At 34.8% G+C, this 20,769-nt stretch overlaps 1 pseudogene; it reads right to left on the reverse strand.

Moving 5' to 3' along the window:
- Window positions 1–3,414: 3,414 nt before the first annotated feature.
- Window positions 3,415–6,270, reverse strand: LOC111881817 (CBL-interacting serine/threonine-protein kinase 8-like; annotated as a pseudogene).
- Window positions 6,271–20,769: the final 14,499 nt, after the last annotated feature.

Genomic DNA, 20,769 nt, shown 5'->3' on the forward strand with positions numbered 1-20,769 from the left:
GGAACAATCGAAGTACGCACATAAAGAATACTCCTTTAAAGAAGATTTGTGAAAGGATGGAGAGACTTGACCCAACATTTATTATACCTGGTAGAGAAGAAATAAGGAGCTTTGCTAACCCCTGTCGCAACCATTAATCTCTGTATCCTCACACAGTCACACAGGGAGCATGGAACGCTCTTAGAATTCTCACAGGTCTCGTCAATCTTCATCATCTTCTTCTTCCACTGCCTGGCGGTGTGTGATTCGCGGCGGCGACGTGATTAGGGCAAGAGGGAAACAACCATCGAAATAGAGAAACAAAAGGGGAGAGTCAATTGTGAAGATGAAGAAAAGAAGGTAGAAAAGAAAGGCGGGTTTTCAAAATTTTAGGGTTTCGTTTCTCCCCGTTATCTTCTCAAGGCGCGTTTCCTTAAAATTATAAAGCGACACCTACAGAAGACGCACGTTTAAGACAAGGCGCCCTCTGTGTTTTTAATTTTTTTTCTTGAGACACTAATTTAAGGGCACGTAAAAATGCGTGTCCACTATACTTCAAATTTTGGAAGTCTGACATTATTTTTAAGGACGCCCAAAAATGCGTAACGTGAATCAGCGAGTGTCATTGTTTGCGCGTCATTAAAGGCTATTTTTCTTGTAGTGATTATTTTCAAAGTACTAATCATTTGATTCAATGAGATTATTTATTCAGTGATCAAGTGGACAAACATTCAAACAAACCAGTGCTGAGTTCGAATTATGCAAGACTGGAAGTTATGAATGATATTAATTGTAATAAATACCAATTATATATATATATATATATATATATATATATATATATAAATGTTCATCATATATTAGCTACCATATTAATTTACCAACTTGTCTATTTAACCCTAGGTTTTTGATCAAAACACTAGTCCTATAATTTTATAAGTCACAAAATCATAAGATTTAAGCATATTAAGATAGATAGTTCATCTAATCCTAATAAAACTCAACAATAAATAGAAAAGATGATTATATTAACATGATAGGTTCTTTACTACTAGAAAAACAGCCTTTTACGACGATCATTGCGCGTTGTAAAAGGCTTAGACGACGCGCAAATGCGCGTCAAGGAAGGCCCTGTCATAAAGAGAGACGACGCGCATTTACGACGCTCATTTACGACGCGCGTTTACGACGCACATTTACGACACGCAATGCGTATCAAGGAAGGCCCTGTCATAAAGGAAGATGACACGCATTCGCGTGTCGTAACCTTACGACGCGCGTGTTAATGACACACAATGTGTATCATTAAAACCCTTGTCAATAAAGGCCATGTCATAAATGAAGATGTCACACATTTTTGCGTATCGTAAATTTAAATGTTTAAAAAAATATATTTATATATTTATTAATTTTCAAATTAAATTTGCATTTACTGTCTCATAATAGAAATAAAATACCATATAAAAAAATACAATCCATTGCATAAAATTTAATGTCATACAATTCTATTTCTTACAATATATAAATTTACATTGATCTAATCTACTCTTGGAACTGTTAGAGAATAACTATACTAAGATTTGATAAAGAGCACTCTTTGCATCTGGTCGGTTGGTTTCCAAAACACCTGCTACTTGTTGATCTTGCAATGAAGCTTCCATGCTGCAATGAATCGTGACAGCTCCCTGTTTCCCCCTTCAAATTCAAACAATCACACACACGTTGTTAAAAAGACCATAATACCCTCATGGTACATATAGGAACAAATAATTCAACGAAAATAATGTTAGATAATTTGCTTACAGATCAATGAAATCAACTGTGACACCAAAAGCCTCTGCCATGGCTTCAATGGTGACACGAAGAGGCACATGCAGATTGATAAGGGGTTGCTTTTGATGATACGAAGAGGCACATGCAGTTCATCTCAGCATCATAAGCAGAGACACCCAAAGAACCATCCTAAACACATACGAGAAAAATGAATTCATAGAGTTCACGGAAAAAAAAGTAGAAGAATATGGTAATCTTACAAACCTTTCTGTAGCATTGAGATCCCAGCTTGAAGATGTAGATGATAATGAAGACTAGATTAGATGTAAATAATAAAGTTGGAGAAAAAGAAATTAAAGCAAGAAAAGCTTTTCTAGCTTCTCTGCAAGCATCTGCAATTAGAGATGGTCATTCAAAGCTCTTTTAAAGCATCTTCTTTTCCTTGTGAATGCATGCTCTTAATAGATTATAACAAATGCAGTTTATGTTGGATTGATTTGACATGTTAGTGACACTTGAAGAGCATACCATAAAGTGAACCAGTTTTTGAACTCTTTATTGAGTGACCACGACGCCATCCCATTTTCAGCATCAACCAGACACCTAGTTATTAAGAGCATGATGATAGTAAGATATAGTGAGATGCTATTCAAAATGAAATGAAAATTTTATATTAAATGAAAACAAACCGATAGGATCTGTGGCTGGAACAACTATTTCAACAGGAGCAGGTCCAGGAATAGAAATTGAACAAAAAATAATTAGATGTTATAAAGGGTGTGAGAGATAATAGAAATTGAACAAAAATAAATTACAAAAGAAAAGTAGATTGTACCTCTCATTTTTTTTCTTTCTCAACCTGCTTCCTAGCCACTTCTGTTGCAGTAAATCCAAAGGTGTCAAACTGCATTGATGTCCCCAAAGAATTGCCTTCCAGTTCCGGCATTATAAAAACACAAAGCATGGTCATTAATAGATTAAAAATGATGGCAACTCACACTATCATCATAGAATGCATCATATCATCATAGAAAATGGATCATATTAGGAAAAAAAATCACACATACAGCTTTCTCATCGTCATCCTAAAAGTTTGAAAGATCTTGTTGCTTTATTTCAGCTCTGTTCTTCCTTGATGAAGACTATGTTATTCAGGAAATAAGAGAACCCAATTCACATGTTGTCATGTCGAAAACTGCTACTAGGAGTGGTTGTTCAGTATCTAGACCACTTGGATTCGAGAAGTTCTCTCCTGTGCTGGGGATTGGGGTGAATCACACACCAACAAAATCTCCTGCTTTATTTGCTGCTGCTATTACATCTCAAAATAACCAAATATTGACCTTTATCTGCATTACATATAATTCCTATTATGTCCTGAAGACTTACAGTTTTAAGCTCACCCAATTTATCTGCACCAAATATTGACCTTTATCTGCATTAAATATTATTTACATTCTTTTGGAGGAAGAAAGAGATGGGTGTAACTACAACAGTGTTGGCCTAGCTTCTTGTAACAACGAAAATTTGAACCAATTAATAATAATAATATGTGTAATCAATCAAACTTAAGTTAAACTTAAAGATAAGATTAAGATAGTTTAGTTTAGTTTATAAAAAGAAAGAAAGAAATTGATGATGAGTGACCTCTAACCAAGGGATCTAACGGTGTTTGCTCTTTGTTTTGGTGATTTTGGATTTCCCATGCTGTTGTTGTTTGTTAGGTGGTTTCCAGATGATATCTTCAAGATTGTTACAGAAATTCTTGTAAAACTGCATGCAGCCACCAACATTATTTAAGAATTACAATTATCAATATAAAAATATTAAATATTAAAATTAATAAAAGAAGAAGCACCTTAAGGTATTCAGCACCATCTCCTTCTGCTTTCTGAATGTCAACCATCACAAAATTGGAGGTCACTTGAAAAACCTGCTTTCATCAATTCATTACTTGCTTTCTTGCTATTATATACTGTATAATAATAATAATAATAATAATAATAATAATAATAATAATAATAATAATAATAATAATAATAATAATATCCGTAAGTAATTAAGGTCAAAAACTCACTTCCAAGATAACAGAAAAATGGGACTTCTTATTAGCAGAAAGCCCTTTTACTCTCATCTGAAAATAATATAATAAAAAAAGAAAGTAAGCATTTCCTCCTTCCCTATAGATTGTAATTACTATTCTACCCATTCATTGTTATTGATCATTAATAATCTATTTGTATGTAAAATGTGTGTGTGTGTGTGTAACCTTGTAATTTCGAATGTGTGTCTTGAAGCTCACCGACTGAGCAACAACTTACATACTTGATAACACAATCTTTGCAGGTTTTTGAGAAACAAAACAAGTTATGTGCGTCACAGGGTCCTGTCAAACGCAAGCAAGCATGTACTTTTCACATAAATTTCATTTTCTTAATTCCTAATTTCAAAAACCGATATCAATTTACGTTTCAACATATAATTTTGAAAAACTATTTGCAATTGCATGCATGTATTCAAGATTTGTGGGTGGGGTGGGGTAGATAGAATTCAAACCTGACCACGGTCAAACATGGAAGACATGTTTAATCCCTGAGACAGGATTATCATATCGAATGCATTAAGAGACAGAGGACATGCATCTTCATCTGTTTGTTGCTCATCACCACCTCCCTCTTCCTACATACATACATCATATACATCATACATGATATGCACAACTGTTGGTATTATTTTTAGCATTTCATTGTTTGTTTTTTGAATATTAAATTGACATAAGTTATAGAAGAATAGGTTTTGCCTTTTACCTCTGAGTCATCAAAAACAGCATTTACATCATCCAGATTAACATCTTCATACTCAACAACTCTAGTAGGGACATAACTCTTTTTGAACCATTCATCATTCCTTATTTCTTCAATACCAATATGCTGCACATAACCATCACATCATTAACTAACACTAGTCTCTCATACTAACCAACATCATGCAAGATGGATGATGGACTACTGCTCACAGTGTCAGGATTTGGATCTAAAATCCGATGAATTAACAATTTCATCAAATGGGAGGTATCCAACCATCAGTACATATAGGATGACCCCACATGACCATACATCCGCCAAAGCACCATTGTAACCTTTGTGACTCAGTACCTAAACCACACCACCAACAAAGAATGAAGCAATGGTAAATATGCATGTAGGTTAGGTAACACTACCAAAGTCTACAAAAAGAAGGAAAAAAAAAGGATAAGTTGCACCTGTAATTACCTCTGGTGCAACATAGTTGGGAGTTCCACAGGTTGTTCGAAGGATACTGACACCCTGCAGACACATAAATTAATGATGATGATCCTGATGGACGATACTATAACAACATATTCAAATCTTACTTCTGCTGGCAATGCACTAAGTCCAAAATCTGAAATCTTTAAATTTCCTTGGGAATCTAACAAAAGATTTTCAGGCTACAAAAGGAAAGTAAGAGGTAAAATAATTAGATAATGATTTAAAAGACTGATTTCATATATAATATCTTGGCTGGTTGTCAAAGTTTCAAGTTTTCCAAGATGTGCAGGTGAAAACATGGGCTAAGTTGCTTCCTGAGATTGTGATCAGATTTTAGCATGATGTTATGGCATAATGTTACATTAGGGAGTAACTATAAACCGAAAATCCCCACAATCTTATTGAACCCAATTATTTATATCAGGATTTAATGATCAGATTTTAGCATAGTTGAAAAATGAAATTTTGATTTAATTTAAAATGACATGAAATTTGGTTGATTTAATAGCACCCTTTTGATATTTCTAGTTGTATTTTAGTTGATTAGGTAGATTAATAATCATTTTGGTTTTGGGACTTCTTAATTATGCTCTTGGCATATAACTGAGGCTATTGTAATTGCTATTTTCCAAATATTAGGACACTACATATAAGATATGATAGTTGCGTGTGTGTAAATGTCCAAATAAAGTGTATTCTATACACTGGAATGTCATAGTAACATCTAGTATAACTCAAAATAAGAATTACCTGATCCTGAAGCAAACCACAATTCAAGACATCTAGAAACAATAATCATGGTTCTCTCAACTTCAAATTAAGAGAACTCAGAAAGTATAACCACATCAAAACATGCAATAAAAACAAATTTGATATGGATATGATTCACCAAAACTCATATTAGGTGAGTGAGTACTGATCTCAAGCTAAGCAATCAAGGTTTCCATATACGAAAACGATACCAACGAGCATCTCCTTCAATGTTCTGGACATAACCAGATACGAAGACAAGACATATAAAATCGAACGTATGAATTACTTACTGATATCCGATAACCGAGTGGGGATGAGCGGAAAACCTGATGCGCTGCGCGTTGATACTATGATAAGCATATGTTAACGTGTGAAAGAAACTAAAAACCCTAATTCAACTTCTTCTAAATCCCAAACGCCATTTTCAAATGCTTACATGCAAAATACAAAAACCCAACATCTTCTGAGCAGCCATAAATAACCAAAAAAATACAAAATTAGCTGACTAAGAAAAAATAACCTCAGCCAATGCTGTACCTGGGATTCAAAACAAAAACCCAATGTTTCATTCTTTAATCTTGTGGTATGTTGTGTTGGTGGTATAATGGGGCTTTATTGGTGGCGCTGGTGAACCAGAGAGAAGACGAAGGATGGTGGGTGGTTGTCGAGTAGCAGGGGTAGATAGAGAGAGAGAGAGAGAGAGAAAAAAAAAATCAGGTGTGGTGTTTGTGACTCTCCTCAACGTCAAGATTGAGAAAATCAGGTGTGGTGTCTTCGAAGGCACTAGTGGGAGGTACATGTTTGCCCTAGATCCTGAACTCCCACCGGATTTCTTCCCGGACTTCATGCTCTTCCATGGGTAGACTTTCTTCCCTTTGCCACTCTGATTACGCAGACGTACCTGCGAGAGTCGGTCCTCGAAAATTTAAGTCTCGAGTGATTCGGAGGTGGGACCACCGGTAGAGGAAGAATCATCGAGCGTTTCTTTCGTTTTGAAGGAGAAGGATAGGGGGCAGCGGTGCGTGGGATCTAAGTGGGGACAGAGGGATTGGTGTTCCGATCTTGAACCGGTATCTTGAGATGGCGGAAGTGTGTGCTTAAGTTTCTAGATGCACTCCAAACTCTTAAAGCTTATCGTGTTCGATGTTGGTGGTGGCAGCTTAGGGCTTGCAGAGAGAGAGAGAGAGAGAGAGAGTACATAGGTAAAGGAAGACGAGCCGATTCAAAAGGATGTGCTGATTCAAAAGGATTATTAGGGTTCTATTATAGGATTCTAGTGTGGATTGAGTTTTTAAAGCTCAATAGCGGTGGCAGTGGCGATGGCTTAGGGTTTACAGAGATAAGGAAGGAGTGAATGAAAAGGGAGATACTGAGGAGAGAGGGTAGTAGCGGGGTTCTTCAAAATTTTAGAATTTCAGACGATTTCGTTTTCCCCCTTTAAAAACACGCCTTTAGGCAAAAAAATATATATAAAGCGACACATTTAGAGGACACACACTTTATGAACGGTGCCCTCCGCATTTCTTTTTTTTCTTTTCTTACACTAATTTTAGGGCACGCACAAATGCATGTCCACTATCCTTTAAATTTTGTAAAATTGACATTATTTTTTAGGGCACACACCAATGCGTGTCTTCTATCAGCGAGTGTCATTGTTTGCGCGTCATTAAAGGGCTGTTTTCTAGTAGTGAATTATTAAGCAAGCATAATGAATAAGCAACTAATATAAATCCAAAATCCTCTAATTCAACACATAGAAGCAAGGATCCTCTACTTTAAATGAAAGTTAAGGTTTTTAGCCCATAACTACTGAAATAAATCTACTTTGCAAGACATAATGAAAACAAAGCAAACCAAGTGTTTAGAAGTAATTTTGCCTTAGATCTCTTCAATCAAGCACTCTCACACGAAATATGGTCTCCAAAGCCTCCTAGGGATGTATTTGGTCTTTAAAAGTCGGAAGTTGCTTAATGCATAGGTTAGATAAAGAGCAGAAACGATCAATTTATAGTTGTCAAATAATGTCTCCCACGTCATAGAGAAGAGATCTCCACACTGTAGATTTAACTTTTCTTGCGTACTCTCCAAGCCAACTTTCTGATCACGCATATTCACATCACCACGATGTGGCAGGTAAATGCCCATGTTGTGGGAGCTTCAGAATTCATAGCTTTTGAATCTTGTTGACACGGTCCATACATCATGCTTCCAACTCAGCATTTTGCTTGCTTTTAATCTCGAAGATGTCTTCACTGCTACAAAACTGAATTTAAATGTTATAAACATCTTTTGTCCTAAATTAGACACAAATGTTGTGTAAAATCCATAAAAATCAAGCCAATTTAAAACTTTTTAAATATCCAAAAATACCATTTATTACTACAAAGTGTTTTCAAAATAGTTTTATATCATAGTATCCCAGAAATCCAAATCAAAATATGAGGAAGTGTACGGTCACGCCTTCGCCTTCCCGCGATCATCAGAAATACCTGAAACCCAACAATTGTAAGCCCGAAGCTTAGTGAGTTCCCCCAAAATACCAATGCCATACAATCATAATCATATCATATAAACAAACAGAATAGCCATGCATCTCGAGTCTACAGTGTGACTGGTCCGTGCGCACCGGGCCTTCAGTCCACATGGTCCACTCTCTGAGTCTACAGTATGAATGGACAGCCCGCACTGGGCCTTCAATCTATTTGGCCCACTCTTCGAGCCTCGGCACTCTGGACCTCCCTCTTGGGGCCTTCAGCCTATTCGGGCCGCTCGTCGGACCTTCGGCTTGACTTTGTGCGCTCCTGGGCTTGCAGTCTATCTGGTCCGCCCTGGGTATGTTGGCCTACAGCAAAAAGCAGGAGCCGCCTCAACCCAACCCCATACCAATCAAACTATCATGTGCACATAAATATCATACGCTAGCATGCATGTAACAGATAGTCATACCGATTTAACAGATCGCTAACACAACCACCATCCTATAACTAGGATACCGACCTAACCGGTCACTACATAACATCATCATATATACCAGGATACCGACCTAAACCAGGTCACTAACATAATACCATCCTAACTACCAGGATGCAGATCTAGGAGATCAATAAACATATCAAGCAAATATCCGGATAAAAATCCGATAAAAGGCCGGCCTTGGTGCCTTAGACCTTGTTTATATAGTGAGGATAAATCACCTCGCAAGCAGTGCCAAAGTACCGAAAACCTCTGATCGCTGTCACATCGGAATCCTGAACTATCACATAATAAATACCAAGTCATTACACAACATAAAAATCTTGACTAAGGTTCCACACAATCCATCACGTCCATTCTTTTCATTGGGCCAAGGCCCAATGCCAATTCCCTAACCTTGAAAGTCCTTATGTAAAACCCATTATTGGCCCAATTTACCAAATTGGGCCCAACTCCCTAATTGGGCCTAATTCCAAGATCCATTATCAAAACTTGGCCCAAAACATAATATTCATAAAGTCCAACAAAGGCCCAAATCCAACTAGTCCATAAACAGCCCAAAACCCGAATCCCAATTGCCAAAGGCCCAACAGAGGACGTATGCGGGGCGTACTCCTCTAGTACGTGGGGCGTACTCGCTAAATTGTGAGTACGCTATGCGTACCTGCATGTACGCTCAGCGTACTCCCCTGTTAAGTAACTTTCCCATTAAGTGCTTAATACTCCAATCCAGAAGCTACAATCACATATCCAATCCCTTTTGACCGTCTTAATCCATAAAGTCATTGACTTGGTGACTTTTCATGACCCTAATAAGCCCAAACTCCAAAATAGCATTCCATTCTCATAGAAATGATCTTAACTCATGCATGAATCCAATAAGACATTCAAGATGGCAACTTTCTGCCTTAGGGACTCATTTTGAACTAAGAGTGGCAACTCTAAGTCCAGAAATCGGATTTGAACCATAAAGTTCTATACTTGGGACCAAAATGACTTCAAAATCAACTACACTAGATCTAAGCATTTGAGGAAAGTTATGAACTTTACACCTCCAAAAAGTCTCAAATGATGATGCTATTCCAGATCTATAGGCTCAAACTTCCAAAGTCCTTCCTTGCCAACTTCTTCTTTCCTATTCTAAGCTTAAAAATCACCAAGATGGCCTCTCAAGATCAAGATCACACAAAAATAAAGGGATGAGACGTTCTAGGGTTTTTCTGAGGTTGGGGAGGCTGATAAGGGGCTAGGGTTCAAGTCCTCATGTTCTTTATATAGTGCGTGACCCTAAAATTAGGGTTTAGTGTCAATGAGAGTACGTTGGGAGTACGCCTCCAACACCCACGACCATTTAACCTTCTATGCTAGGTGTACCCCAGCTTATGCTGGGCGTACTCACCCAACTGCCACCTTTATAATGCATGGTCCTTTCTTTCTAATCCCTTCCAAACCCAAGGGCCAAAAGTGACATAATTCAAATTTGAGGGATGAATATGAAGCTACTTGAAAAATGGGATGTTACATGTAGCTAAAAATACTAAGATAATGTATAAAATATATGAATAAATATAGCAATATCAATTTCTTCGATTGATTTTAGACCCTGTAAAAGGATTTATCGTCTTCAAGAACTAAAAAAAGAGCCAATACTCGAAGAGAATGAAGAATCTGGAAAACCATCTCAAGGGAAGAAGGAACTATATAGAAAATGGAGGTTCTTTCTTTCTTTGATCATCTCATTTTGTATGATCGGAGATAATTATATAAACATCTGATACACACTTATTTCTTTTTTAAACTCTTTAAACCTCATATGGATGCAATTTTCCGTAAGCATCATAACATTCATATATACATCTGGGAACAACGACCCATCACCTCTTCATGGTGTTTTAGAGTTGAGATCAAGGTACCTTTTATATCCATTTCTACTATTTGTGGAATAAAAATTTCACTTTTTTATAATGTTGTTAAAAGGTATAAATGAAAACTATAGTACTTGGGAGAACATCAGTTGGCTCGGACAACTTTAGCTCACGAACTTAAGATGCAAATGCCCTTCTCAAAACGTAAATGCCCTTCTTAAGAACTCACAAGATTTGTGTCTTCTTAAAATACAATATGTGACAAGGACAATATCTGAGGATGGGATAGGGCAAAATCGTCCGCTTTGAACTTAGGACTATTCTAAGTTATTTGTTTATTATTGTTGTGGGGTGAGTTGTCTATAGAGAAGAATATTGGAAGTTAATAGGAAAACAGTGAAGGTTGTGCAACTTGGTTCCATGACTCCTTTCCTAACAACCGAGATTTATGGAAGCTATGCCCCTCCATTCTTCCATGTATGTGGTTTCATTAAGAAATAACAATGCAGTTTTGTTGATTTGGTTATTATAATCTTCTACTTTCATTGCTTTATATTAGAGCATTTTACTTTGAAAATGTAACTAATTATAGCAATGTCTTCTAACTTGTAAATACAAAGAAATTTCCACTACTACAAATACAAGCTTTACAATATTAGAAATTTCAATATAATCGAATCGAGTGCAATAAACATAATTGCAAGATGATGTTTAGGAATGTTGAATAATTGCAAGATGATGTTTGGGAATGTTGAACATGGTGGTGACATTATGTTGGCCGATTCGTTGATTTTGAAGGTTTTGTGATGAATTTTTTTGTGCCCCCTTACAAGAAGGTAATATACTAATACGTTATACGTGTATGTAAAAATTTATTGTAATAGAAATATGTAAAAGACATAAGGAACTATCATCATTTGAGAAATATGGGACAACTTTAAGTGGATGGCAACACAAAAGGCTATGAAATTACGTCCATCCACCTGGCAAGTTTCAAACCCACATGATAAAGATTAGTAGTCTAACGCTTTAACAACCTAACTAACCAGCTTCTTGTATTCTTACACAAAGTTAGTATGTAAATAGTATGTGTACGAAAAAAAATCTGAACCCTTAAACGAAACGAGCCTTGTGTGGTCATGCATCCGACATTTTCTCTAGACCGCCCTAAAATGATGATACAATATACTCAACAAGTATTGACACAAAATTTATGTATCAACTTTTTAATTTTAATTCTAAATAAAAAAGTATTATTTTATTATCGATAACTTATTTATTTTCGAAAATTATAACTCCGTCGATTTATGTTATTTTATTAGAGAAAATGACAAAAATAGCAATTTATACTAATTACATTACAAAAATAGCACAGTTGTGCTTTAACTGCTTGTACATTCGCAAATGGAAAAGTCCATCTGCAATTTGGCTATTCCATCTGCGATTTTATCCCGAAAATCCTATATAAGCCTTTTTTTTCTTCATTTTTCACTCTTCATTACAGAAAAACTCTCTCTCTCTCTCTCTCTCTCTCTCTCTCTCTCTCTCTCTCTCTCGGGGCGATTTTCACGATTTTGGCGGTTTTTTTGAAGAACATGGAGGATTATTTCAACAATCCCGCAAATATGGTTAGATTTTAACTTTTTAAATGTTTTAACTATTTTTTATTTTATTATTCATTGTATTAGTTAGTGTAAAAAATAGAAATTATAATGTTTGTGAAAGGGTAATTTAGTTGTATTTGATAGTTTTAATATTTGTTATTAGTATACTTGAAGTTTAAATGTTATTTTGTTAGTGGTTGTTTGAATGTACAAGTAGAGACTGCGTAGAGTGTGCATCAGGTGGTTGTATATTTAGTAAAATGGTTAGAATATGCTAATTTTTTTAAGTTATTAGTTAAATAAATTGTTAGAATAATATTTACAATTTGTTATTTTTCGTTTGCTTAGTTGTTGTATAAGTTGAAAATTGTATATTCTTATCGTGTAATTGTTTCTATTAATTGAAAAATAGTTAAATTACAGTATGTGCACAATAGTCGTTTGTATATATATTTGTCGTATAAGTAGAAAATTTGTATATATTTGTTTTAGAAGTATAATTTTTTTTTATACTATTGTTAGAAATTGTTTGTATTTGTCGTATAGGTTGAAAATTTGTATATATTTGTCGTATAACTTGCAAAATTGTTAATTTGGTTGTCGTTTTATTTGAAAAAAAAAAATATATATATATATATATATATATATATATATATATATATATATATTTGTCGTATAACTTGCAAAAATTGTTTGCAAAATTGTTAGAAAATTATTTTATATAATTAGAAAGTTTAAAATTGTTTATATATTTGTCGTTTAAGTTGAAAATCATTTAACAATATGTTATTTGGTTATTTGTGTATGTTATTGTTTTTTATCGTAAATATATTTGTCGTATAACTTGAAAAATTATTTATATATTTGTGGTTTAAGTTGAAAAATTGTTATACTATGTGCATATTATTGTTTTTTATTGCACTTAATAATCATATATTTTAAAAACAAAATATTTGTTTAGTTCTCTAATATGTTTTTGTGTTTTTTGCAGCATGATTTTAGTTATTTCAATGTGAAAGCAATTGTAAACTTAAAAGGCTCGTACTGTAATATATGAGAAGTATTTGAAGTTTTAGATGACGTCAGGCGTGACATTTTTAGAGATACCATATTTGGTTATTTGTTGGATGTCACTCGTTTACAAGGGGACGTATTGTTGTTCCATAAAATGTTCCTTCATCAGATCCGGCCGGACCCTATTTTATCTCCAGATGGAATAAAACGCTTATATTTTAGAGTAGGCAATACGAAAATGGTATATGGGCTGGAAGAGTTTTGTTTGATAACCGGCTTCAATTTTGGGGAGTATCCACAAAATATTGGGAAAAAAGTGTCGGAAAAATTAGTAACTAGTAAAAAAAGATGTTTATTGCGTGAGCGCCTATTTTCGAACCATACAAATAGTTCGGTGAAAATCGGTGACCTGAAAAGTTTAATTTTAAATCAAACATTCTTAGAAGTTGACGACGCCGATGCAGCTAGAGTATGTTTGATATACATTTTGTGTGAAGATTTTTTGGGAAAAGAAATAAATGATCGGGTGCCACAAGATTGTTTTTTTTTTGCTAAAAATTTGGATGTCTGGAACATGTATATTTCGTTTACTCTAAAAGTTTTATTTTATTAAAGTTATAATTTATATTATAACTAATTTTTTTTATTGTGTTAGTTTCGCTTGGGGTAGCTATCTTTGGGATTTACTTATGATGACCTTGAGGATACATGGAACAAGATAAATAAATATTTATTACTTCCTGAGCGTTGTCAAACTTTAAAATACTCCATCTCAGGATTTACGGGTCCAATAAGGGTATAAAAATTTTCTTATATTTAAATTGTTTTATTGTTATGTTTTTTTATTTTAATTTAAACTTTTATTACTGTAATTGTAAAAAATTGTAGATATGGATATATGAGATGCTTCCGGTTGTCCGTGCATGTGGATATGTATTGAGAAAAAATAGAGACATGCCTCGGATGAAACGATGGAGTGGGACAAAAAAATTGAAATGGGTTGACGTGAACAAGATTTTTTCAAAGATACAGGTTTATAAATATTTTTTTTATTATTAATAAACTTCATTATTATACTTTTATATGCATTTTTAATATGTTTAATTTTTTAGGAGGGACAACCACTAAGACAAAACATGTTATCGAGTGATGGTGAGATGACATCTTGTTATTATATGTCATTTCAAGAGTATGTATATGGTGAACGAAAATCAGTTTCATCCCCAGTACGGGACCATTTTAAGAGACAAGACGAATCTTCATCTAGTATGTCGTCCAGTGGTCGCTCTCATGGTAGAGGTAGGGGCAGTGAGAAACACAACTTAGACGAGGTGTTGAAACGGCTACATGTACTGGAGCAGCATGTGTTTATGAACCGACAACCTACATCGGTTTTTGTTGAAGAAGTCAATAATGAAGATTTTTGGAAGGACATAAGTTTTGAGGAGCCTGTAGTATTCCAAGGAAAATATGATGAACATGTTAGTTACACGCTACATTATTTTTTGAATTTTATTAACATATATAAATATTTGTGTTCATATTTTATATTTGAAAATGTAGGTTGTACAAGATGAAGTGATGAATAAAAATAATACAACTGAAAATATTTTGGTGATATTGAAGACGAGAAGGTTGTTATAGATATTACCTTTACGATTTTATTAATTAATTTATAATGTATATTTCGTTAATAAGTATAATGTTTTATTTTTAATGTAGGAGTTGGAGGAGAGGAATGACAATGCGGGGAACAAATTTGATGATGATGTGTTTGATGTAAATGATTATAATGAAGCTAAAGAGGTTCTTATACTTACATTTATTTTTATTTTGTTTTTAGTAGATTGAAACATTTTTTAATTAGAGATTATTGCTTATTAAATTAGGTGTCGGACGAAGATGAAGTAATAATTACGGGAAATGTTGATTATTATGATGATTATGGTGTTGATGGCAAAGAAGTTACACCCGATAAACCGAGGACTCGAAAACCATCGCAGTATTTGTGCCCTCCTTACATCGAGGTATTCGTTTAATTTATAGACTTATAATTTTAATTTTATGTTTATGTGAATTATCTGAAAGATAGAGATTTAAACATTTGAATATTGTTTTTAGTTGCACACGACACCGAAGCAAAAAAGAAGAGCAAAAAAGAAGGTTGATATCAAATCAACAAGCCCCGTTCCTCCTCCAGCTTTTGCTGTTACTCACGACTTCTCCGTGTTGTGCCTGCAACCTTACGTAGCAGGCAGTGAGGTTGTCATCCAAAATTATTTATTTCATTCATATGATGTCCAACATCGTTTGTTTAATTTTGTGTTAGATAGAGATTTTTGGAGCGTCTTGTTTGGGCATACACACGACGGATGGTTGGAGTCAATGGTAAAATAATTGTTAATTTATTATTTTAAAAGTATTTTATTTTTTAGTCAATAACAAAACTATCATAATTTTGTGCAACATATAACCATTTGGTATAGACTATTGATGGAGAGACGGTTTGAGGGCGACCGATATATAATAATGCCTCCAAATTTTTTTTGTTTGTCATGCTTTGGAAGAAGGATAGGATTGGAGGGCGTTTATGGCTGGTATTGCTACGTACCCCAACTTCATGGTTGCTTGTTGGGATGTCGATACGGTAAACTTAATTTATTATATTCAAAATATTATCGATATTGTCGTTATGTTTTTGTATTGTGATATAAAAAACATATTTTTTTTCTTATCCTTATACAGGTCCTATTGCCGATTCATTCATCCCCTAATCACTGACTATTTGGGGAACTACGATTGGCGTCAATGGAAGTCCATATTTATGACAGTCTTGGTAGAGTGGCTTATCAAAAATTCAAATCTGATGGAACGTTTACCAAATTTGAATCTCGGGTGCCAAATTATTTGGACAAGATTAGCTATTGGGCCCGAAGGAACATCCCAAGGATTCCATTGAATATGCAATTCATTTATGAAGAAAATGTTCCCCAACAAAGTAGTCATTTGGGAGATTGCGGTGTTTTTGTTTGTATGTTTATGGAGCAATTAGTCTCAGGTCAACCAATCTGTGAACTTATTGACCCAAAGAACACAGCTTTAGAGTTTCGCCAACGGATGACAAATTTTTTTTGGGGGTCTTGTCTTGGTCCTATGTAGTTGGATTATATTTTTGTATATGTAAATTAATGTTGGATTTGATTATTAGTTTATTTTTAGTTTTAACGTTACAACATAAGAACGACAACAACATTTATTTGAACGTTACAAGTACACGGTTCTAAACATAAGTACAAATACAATAATTTATTGACCTAACAACTTCAAAACTATCAAAATAATATTAAAAAACTTACAACTTGTAAACAACAACTGCCAAGAACAACACCCAACTACAAACCAACGCTATCTTCAACTTCTTATTTTCTGATTGTAAGAGCTTATTAGAGTTTGCTACTTTAGCTATTACCATAGATGATTGGTCCTTCTCTTCATCAACCCAACTGATAAACCCGCATTTTGGTCCCTGGAAATTTAAACATAGACAATAAGAATTGTTGCCATGTAAACATGAGGGTTTAAATATGAATGACGTTAAGAACATCATACCAAATATGGGCAAGCGTAAAACAATCTTCCTGGGTTTTTAGCTATACCCGAAATCCTAACGATACGTTCACCTCCGCAATTGCAGTATGCCATTAGCCTTATTTTCTATTAAATACGAGTTCTTTTCTCAGATAAATTTCTCATAATGACTTACACCCATTTATAGAAGAAATTATATTACAGACAATTATGTTTGACTATGAAATGAACTTGTTTGACTATGAATTGAAAATTTTGAACTATGAACTGCAGACAAGTACATTGTCTTGTCTTGTCTTATCGGTCAGTTAATGATGTTTGACTATGAAATGAATTGGTTTGACTACGAATTGGAAAAGTTGAACTATGACCTGCAGACAAGTACATTATCTTGTCTTGTCTTGTCCGTCAGTTAATGATGTTTGACTATGCAATGAATTAGTTTGACTACGAATTGGAAAAGTTGAACTATGAACTGCAGACAAGTACATTGTCTTGTCTTGTCTTGTCGGTCAATGATTTTTTACTATGAAATGAACTGGTTTGACTATGAATTTAAAAAGTTGAACTATGAAGTATGAGCTGTAGAGAGACACTAATTTCAATATAACTATAATTGCATTTGTGTCATGATTGTAAAACACTTTAATTGCTTGTAAAAATGAGTACTTACACCGAAAGAAGCTTTTCTCAGCTACCAATATTCTTACATAATCTTCAAAGAACAAATCCTAATACCTTCACAGCCATTAAGAAAACGGATACCAACCACTTTCAATTCTGTTTTGTGGCTTTAGGTAGCGTGGTATAATATATTTCTTTTATTGAGTTATATAATATTTCATGGTAATGTATCTCAATTACTTTTTACTTATCACTAATATATGTTTGTTTATCATGTAGATTCGTACCTTCCTTAGGTGCATGATACCGTTGATATATGTGGGTTACTTACCCCTTATTGGGAGCTATCTGACAACAATGTACTTCGTAGTGGCTTTAGATGGAAATCATGAGCCCCTACTCTTAGCAATTGGTTTGGGAACGTTAGAGTGTGAAGAATCATGGAGATGGTTCATGATGAGATAAAAGATTGTTTAGGTGAGGATACAGAGGTTGGTTTCATAAGCAACCTATGTGATAAAATAGACTTTGGTGTTCAGAGTGCCTACCCAGATTCATATCATGGATATTTTCCTAAAGATATAGCTCGAAAAATACGTGAGTCAGTCGGACATAACAATACGGAAGTCGAATCGTTGTTTTGGAAGTCATGCAATGCATATAGCATTGAAGATTTTTACTTATGTCTGGAAAAGTTGCAAAGTGCATGTATGAAACAACCTTTTCTGCACCTTGCTTAGGAGTCCAATTTACTGGCTTGACGATATAGCAATTTCAAAATGGACACGAGCATTTTTCCCAAAAGTACGTTACAATGTTAAATATTGACGTCCCTGAAATTTTTCAAATTATATCCACCCGTGAGTTTCCTATAACAACGATAATTGAATTAATCAATACGTCGATACAATCAGAGTATGCTGAACGGGCTGAAGTGGCGGGTAAGGGAGTTTGTTATATTTAGTTTTTTTTTCTTGTGTTAATATTTTTCTAAAATTATCAGATTTTCCCAGGAGGTTGTCTGGTGGGTTGACCCCTTATGTTGAGAGTAAGGTTCAAAAACGTGTCAACAAGTCTTATAATTGGATGGCAAGACGTTTGTATGGGGATACATTTGAAGTCGATGACAATTTTGCCACCACGAACGTACAACTTGAACGAAGGGTATGTAATTGTGGGAAATGGCAAAAAAGCAGTATACCATGTGGTCACGCTATAGCATGTCTAAGAACCCGTACGTCTAAAGCCATTCACAAAATGGTTGATTACAAGTTCACTAATTACATGTATCGACTTGTATATGCATCTGAGTTGGTGAATACTATACCATCACATGTGCTTTGGGAAATACCAAATGAAACGATGGTCCTGTTACCTCCCTCAATGCAGTAGTTATTCATGTAGCCCCTTTATATTTTATGTGGTATTATGTATTAGTTATTTATGTACACCGTTCTTTTTTTTATGTTGTGTTAGTTATTTATGTCCCCCGTTTTTATTTTATGTCGTGTTATGTACTAGTTATTCATGTACCCCGTTTATATTTTATGTCGTATTATGTATTAGTTATTTAATTTATGTCGTATTGTTAGCGATTGAGGAAACAACATACATTAAAAGTAAGGGACATTTATTAAATAGTAACAAAACACACATACAACAACAATCAACTTAACTAACGAAAAACAATTAACTTAACCAACATGCATATTAAAAATGATGGACATTCTTTAAAAGATTCCATGCATCTAAGTGGGTAAACTCGCTACCATTATATTCAAAACGGTATAGTTCCAAAGCCACCTGTCAAAGAATGTCTTCATCCATATTTGCATGTTCATTATCCAACTCGTTATAAATACATTGAAATTGTTTCACCTTTATTTTCTGTTACACCCCAAAACCGGAACGGCGGAAACATTCTGGGGTGGATGACGTCATGTCAAGTATCACAACACATGCATTATAGTAATCAAAGTACAACAAAACATTGCATTAATAGTAATAGTTTTACATGGTTACATTAATACATCAAAGTAATACAAGTAATAGAATAAATACAGCGCGGTACTAAGCTATCTTCATCAACAGCTCCGGGGATGTACCTGTCTAATGTTAACCTAAGAATACAAGTTATTTGAAAAGCGAGTATCAGCATTTTTACAAATGCTGGTGAGTTCATAAGCGTTTAGTGACGTTTTCATTCAAATAACTTTAATAAAAGTAGTAGTTTAAGAGATTTCAATGTATTAGAGTCCTTTCCAGAAAATCCTATATTTTCTTTAATAAAAGCAGCCTTCTACCAAGACTGGTCAGTGTTATGTGGTAAAAAGTGGTTTTTCCTTAGTTGCTATCATTATCAAAATATTGAATTTGATTATTAAAGAAAGCAAGAGACAACAGGGAAATAACATATGCCTCAGCAGTGAGGACTGCTGACTAAGGCAAAGGAATCATAGACTCCAGGAGAGTATCGAACGAACGACACGCCTGGTTTAGTCTAACAAATAGAGACACAGACCCCAGAAGGTACCAAATGAAAGGTACCGTTGGTAAGGTCCAAAACAGTGAATACAGACCGCAGACAATATCAAATGGAAAATACGTCTAGTCAGGTCTAAAACAGTGAATACAGTGGATACAGTGAATACAGTGAATACAGTAAAAACAGACCCCAGACAGTATCAAATGAAAGATACGTCTTGTAAGGTCAAAAACAGAGAAAACAGACCCCAGACAGTATCAAATGAAAGATACGTCTTGTAAGGTCAAAATAGTGTGAATCTGAAATGAATTACCAGCATACAGTGTAAATTGCTGGCGAGATACCGTTACCTTAAAGCCAATGAATTATAAGGTAACCTGAGATACTCGTAACCATACTGACTAGAGTACCAGACGCCCTACAAGCGTCTAAGATGTGACATTTGTCACCCGTTGGCTTGGTAGGCCGGGACTGTAGCTAGCAGTCTGGGTGCGGGGTTGTCAATCCCGTATAGATCTATACACACAATGTCCGCTCTCCCTACAGGAGACTCTGGTTACCAACTAGACGACGGAGAAGGCCGTGTCCTGAAGATGCATCCCAAATAGTGGGTAGAGACTTCCAACTAGTGGGTTTCTAATGTAAGTGCTGAACTAGAGGTCGAGACTCTTAACTGAATTGACTGAAGTAAACCTGTATGTCTATGCTTGTGTACATAATATATAAGTAATGAATCAAACGACCTTCAGATGGACATCCGATCCCACCAGACCAAATCTCAACGAAGAAAAGGAAATAGGGTGGACAAGCCTTCCTAAGTC

The sequence above is a fragment of the Lactuca sativa genome, chromosome 5 (genome assembly GCF_002870075.4).
Source record: "Lactuca sativa cultivar Salinas chromosome 5, Lsat_Salinas_v11, whole genome shotgun sequence".
NCBI classification, from domain to species: domain Eukaryota; kingdom Viridiplantae; phylum Streptophyta; class Magnoliopsida; order Asterales; family Asteraceae; genus Lactuca; species Lactuca sativa.